Source organism: Hylobates moloch, unplaced genomic scaffold, assembly GCF_009828535.3.
Source record: "Hylobates moloch isolate HMO894 unplaced genomic scaffold, HMol_V3 SCAFFOLD_8, whole genome shotgun sequence".
NCBI lineage: Eukaryota > Metazoa > Chordata > Mammalia > Primates > Hylobatidae > Hylobates > Hylobates moloch.
The window spans coordinates 13,844,417-13,850,868 of record NW_026652283.1 but is presented as its reverse complement, the minus strand read 5'-3'; positions in this window follow the sequence as shown (position 1 = coordinate 13,850,868).

Sequence of the window (6,452 nt, the reverse complement as noted above, 5' to 3'; positions counted from 1 at the left end):
AAGGGCTAGCATGCATTACAATATGTCTCATTTTCGTGAATTAATTTTATATCTTCCTCCAGAGGCTTGAAAGTTTCCAATGCCTTACCCAAGATTCCTTACAGGAAAGTTGAAGTAGAAAGAAATCAAAATAAAGTGAAAATTTTTACACACATCTCTTATTTCTAAAGCATATCTTGTAATATAACACTTTTAAGACATCAGAGTAAAAATAAACAGCTAATATGATCCCATCTCAAACTTAATTTAGGAAGTTTCCTTTTGGCAATGAGTAGAATGTATCTGGTTATTGCCGGCTGACTTTATTGAATTCATTTCAAGAAATACACAAAATCCCATATGTAAGCAGTAGTAATATCAGTATCAGATACTTATCAGCATGCTATAATTTTCATAGAAAAGAAACTTAAGTTCCCATTGTAGGAAGTCAATTATGTTTTATGAATGATACCAATAAAACTTATATAACTCCACCCTGAGAGTTCATATAACAGGACTGAGTAGAATCAATCCAGAAAAATTAATCTTGATAACCAAGGAAACACAAAAACCTGTCTTCTCAAATAGGAAAATGAATACATGAATTCATAATTTTACTTAGCAATTCAAAATGAAAGGTCAGATCATGTATCTGGACCAGGAAGTAGAAATGACTATTAGACAGTAATTTATCAGTGAATGAACAGGAAACTAACATTGTAGTCATGGTAACTGATTTCTCTGTGACTCTACTGAAAACAGGCTTGCCTGAAAAAGTGAAAGCTCTCATTTTATTCATAATGACCTGGATTTCATATCAGAGAAAATTGAGGCATAAACAAGCATTTGCTGTTAACACTTGCAATATTTGCTGTTAATAGAATGATACTTGGGATGTTTATGGCAATTGTGAATGTTTGATCAAATATTTGTTATATACTGCAGGTTTTTGTCTCCCTACAATTTATATGTTGAAACCTCAACCCCAGTGGGACGGTATAAAGAGGTGAGCCTTCAGGAGTAATTAGGTTTAGATGAATTATGAGGGTGGAACTTCCATGATGGGATTAGTGTCCTTATAAGAAGAAAAGGAAACCAGAGATCCCTTTTTCTGCCATGATAGGAGAAATCAAGAAGGCAGCTGTCTACAAGCCAGAAAGCAGTCCCTCAACAGACAGCAGATCTCCCAGCATCTTAATATTGGGTTTCCCAGCCTCTAGAACTGTGAGAAATAAATGTGTGTTGTTTAAGCTATTGGTCCCCAACCTTTTTGGCACCAAGGACCGGTTTCATGAAAGACAATTTTTCCACAGACCAGGGGGTGAGGGATGGTTTTGGGATAATTCAAGCACATTACATTTATTGTGTACTTTATTTCTATCATTATTACATTGTAATATACAATGAGATAATTATACAACTCACCATAATGTAGAAGCAGTGGGAGCCCTGTGCTTGTTTTCCTGCAACTAGACAGTCCCATCTGGGGGTGATGGGAGACAGTGACAGATCATCAGGCATTGGATCCTCATAAGGAGTGTGCAGCCTAGATTCCTTGCATGTGCAGTTCACAATAGGGTTTGTGCTCCTATGAGACTCTAATGCCGCCATTGATGTCACAGGAGGCAGAGTTCAGATGGTAATGCAAGCGATGGTGAACAGCCATAAATACAGATGAAGCATCACTCACTTGCCTACCACTCACCTCTTGCTCTGTGGCCCATTTCCTACTAGGCCATAAACCAGTACCAATCTGTGGCCCAGGGGTTGGGTACCCCAGGTTTAAGCCATACAGTCTATGGTATTTTTGTTGTAGCAGCCTGAGCTGACTAAGACAATGTTTTATACACTGGTTAGATTTTCAAAGCAGTAGATAGGCATGTATTATGTTAAAAAACTATAACACGTTTAAATAAGGATCTCAAGCTATGTTTCTGAATCCACTGATATTAGAAGAAAATTTGTATGAATATGTGTATAAATTAAAGGTTTCTGAGTATATTTAGAAAGACAAAAGATGAAAGACAAATTTGAACATTCAGATAGGCTACACAGAAACGGCACTAGACTTCCTACATTTGAATGGCATCTAAACATATACTACATTTTTAGGAAATTGAGCATGCTTATAATTTAAGAGTAGATATATGGAACCTCAGGGGGAAAAATGCATCATGTAATGACAGGGATATGTTTTGAGAAATGCAACTTTGGGTGATTTTGTCATTGTATGAACAGCATAGCATGTAATTATGCAAATCCAGATGGGATAGCCTACTACACACCTAGACTAAATGGCATAGCTTATTGCTCCTAATCTACAAACCTGTATGGCATGTTACTGTACTGAATACTGTAGGCAACTGTAACACAAGTCACTAGGTGATAGGAAAATTCGTTCCATTATAATCTTATGGGACCACAGTCATAAATTTTGTCAGTCATTGACTGAAAGATCATTATGTGGCACATGACTACGTGTGTGTTTTCCTTACTGGCAGTAAAGGTGAAAATTAATAAATGCCATAGCAATACATGCATTTCTAAGGCTGTGAGGTTAGTAGAGGTACATTAAATGCTACTACTGAGAACTAATTTACAATTCATGATAGGATTTATAACATAGATTTAAAGACTTTCATCTTCCCTTTTAAGCACATTTCAACAGAATGCCTGGTAGAACAAAGATTAAGTAAAAGGCTAGCTATTTCTTGGGGTGGTGGGGAGATAATGGGATTAAAAAGAGGTATAAAAAATCAGATATATTGCAAAATATGTAAACTCACAGAAACATCCCAGTCAAGAAGAAATGTATAATGCAGAAGAGATAGTGAAGCTGTAAACTGAGAGTAAACAGTCTTTGCATTGAAGAAAATCGTGTATATTTTACAGATAATAAAACTGATGTTAAAAGCTTCTATAATTTCCTCATAGTAATTTACCTTAGTGCCCAAAATAGACATAGAATCTTCACCATACAATCTTTATTTGAATGTGGTTTCTATCATACTAATCAAAAATGTCTTATATTTTCCATCCCTGGGACACTATGATATCATGATCCTACTTCTGGGGCAGGAAGACAAATAACTGTATCCTGAAGCATTCCTTACTCCACCAGGCCCTGGTCTAACTAAAATACTCAGCTAATAGGACTCCTGAAAGCAGAATTTCATTGAATGGGAACTATCTCCCATGTCTACTTCAACCTAAAAGCATTCACTAAACTGAAAACTACAAAGATATGCTTCTTTGGACAAGTTTACTCTACAAAAAATTTTCAGGTATCTAAGTAAACTTGTGAATTTTTCTTCTCCAAAAGAAAAAGTATAATAATCCCACGAAATGAAACCAATTAAAGTCATTTAAAAAATATAATCTTTCCATGTTCAAAAAACTTTGGGAGAAGATTTATGAACCATTTAGAGTGTAAGGAGAAAAACTGTGCTAAGAAAGGAAGGCAAAGCAATAGCACAGAGAGTCAAATTTTTTATCAATCATAAATTTGGGAATCAGGTGACTATGAGACATATTTTCTCTTTACAAAGAACTTAGAGGGAAGCTACACAACCTATCAAGTAATTACAACAAACATGCTGTAGAGACAGCAGGACACCTGATGGAATAGGAGCTAAGCTTCACTGCACATCAGAATCACTGGAAGCTTATTCAACAACAACAGCTACAACAACACACAGCTGGTCCCCAAACACACTTTTTGATTCATCAGGTCTTGGGTGAGGCCAGTAAATTTTTATTTCTAAAAGTTTTGCAGATGATGCCAGTGTTGCTTGTCTATAACCTATACTTCAAGAACCACTGTTCTAGGGAAACAAGGAAACTCTCTTAGTAGCTTATGCTGATGTGGGAAAGATGAGTAGAAAGTATGTGTAAACACTTATTTTAAGCTATTGATATCTAGTAGGGACAAAGTAGCTAAAAAAAAAATCAATAATTAAGACTTCTGTTTCTGCCCATGAGATTTCCACTCTTGCCCACAGTGAAGTAACTGGTATCCAACTAATGCTTTCAAGATTAAAAAAAAAAAATTGTAACCTGGGACAAAATACATGAGGGGTTTATTATCAGATGATGAACAACAGAGAGTATAGAACTGTGATCCCTCAGAGAGGAGAATACATGAGATTAGCCCAACAATGACCTAGACTTTTTGCCTGGGAGCACTTTTCTGATTGGGGCAAAGAAACAGGGGACCTCAAGAAAGCTGAAGGGCAAGCTACTGACAATGACCCTACTGCCCTCAGTCATAAAGGCACTGTGCATTAACAAATTCCCTGAGGGGAGGCTGCTCCACCCATAGCTGCCACCTGGAGCTGAAATGCATTCTCCTCAGTCCCCTGCCTATGGTTGCTCCTACTGAAAGCAACATTGGCCACCCCAGTATTAGGTCCACAGTGCAGTTACTGATAACCCCGCCCAAGCATTTTGTCTCTGACAACCCCTGCTTACTACAGCCAGTGCCTGCAAACAGCAATGGGGGTCCTGAGGACAGGCCTTCCCTGTCCAGCTCTGCCCCCTCAGGGCCTGAGCATGTCCTCTGGGAGTCTGGAGATCACCCAGCCCCATTCATCATTATTGTACCTGGATACTCCTCCCAGGAACATGATGTGAAGCCCAACAAACCTTCCACTACCACGACAGACAGCACCTACCTTCACTTGCCACTTGTGGGCCAGGGACTGCCCTGCTGAGCCTCAGCAGCAACCACCAACATCAGTGCAGACCACTTGGAAGACAGGGATGCTCTGTCACTGCTATGGCCATCACCCCTGCCATGCCCAATGTCCAGAGGCTAGAGGACCTGCCCACCTGCCTGGCCCACCACTGCCACTACTGGCACCTGAGCAAGCTTCCCTTCCTGAATGCCTGAGAATCAGCATGCAAGGACCTGCTAATCCAGTGTCAGCATACACCACTTCGTACAATTGGCCCATTACTGCCACCAATGGGGCACAAAGATTGGCCCATCTGACATCCCCATCCCCAGGAAAACTTCACCACAGCCTTCACTAAAAATGCAACCTAAACCACTGAGAAAAATCACAGATGCCATATATGCTGTTTAAAGCCAAAGAAATTGTACAGGAACTGCGCTACTGCCTGCATGCAGAATCTAAGCCAAAGTGCCCTATCCAACCAACATCATAGATTCATCTTCAGGAAAATGTCCTCCTCTATGAAAACAAATTCAAAAAAATTAGAAGTGACTGTTACATCAGATGTGCAGATAGCAATGTAAAGGCAAAAAAGACATGAAAAAGCAAGGAAATATGACATCTCTAAAGGAACACAATAATTCTCCAGTAACAGATACCAATAAAAAAGAAATTTATAAAATCCCAGAAGAATTCAAAATAATGATATTAAAGAAGCTCAGTGAGATAGAAGACAACACAAACAAACAATAAAAAGAAATCAGAAAAAATAATTCAGGATATGAATTTTAAAATTACAAAAAGATATCATTAAAAAGAATGGAACAGAAATTCTGGAACTAAAAACTTTATTTAATTACATACAAAATACATTCAAAAGCTTCAACAAGAAAATAGATCAAGTGGAAAGAATTTCAGAACACAAAGACATGTCTTTTGAAATAACCCAGTCAGACAAAAATAAAGAAAAAAGAATCAAAAAGAATGAACAGATTCTATATGATATATGGGACACCATAAAGAAACCAAATATTCAAATGTTTGGTGTCCCAGAAGGAGAAGAGAAAACAAAGAGGATAGAAACACTATTTAATAAAATAATGGCAGAATACTTCCTAAGTCTAGGAAGAGACTGACACATCAGATATAGGAAGCTCAGGGATTCCCCAAATAGATATAATTCAAAGACACCTTCTCTACGGCATATTAGAGTGAAACAGTCCAAAGTCAAAGACAAAGAGAACATTTTAAAATTAGCAAGAGAAAACTGTCCAGTCACTTATAAGGGAACCCACATCAGACTAACAGCAGATTTCTCAGCAGAAACTTACAGGCCAGGAGAGAATTGCATAATATATTCAAGATGCTGAAAGAAAAAGAAACTGCTGGCCAAGGATACTATACAGCGCAAAGTTATCATTCATAAATGAATGAGAAATAAACACTTTCCTAGACAAGCAAAAGCTATAAAAACTCATCACCATTACAAATTCATACCACTATGATTGCTCCCACAAGAAATGCTTAGGGGAGTCCTATACCTGGAAGTGAAAGGACAATATCTTTTGTTATAAAAATGCATGAAAGTATTAAACCCACTGGCAGAGCAAACGGGTTGAGAAATAAGAAAGAGTAAGGACCAAAATTTTACCGCTACAAAAAACCACCACATCACAATGATAAATAAGGGAGAAAGAAAACAAAGGATAGCGAAAACAACCAGAAATCAATCAATAAAATGACAGGAATAAACCCTCACATAAAAATAATAACCTTGAATATAAAATGATTTAACTT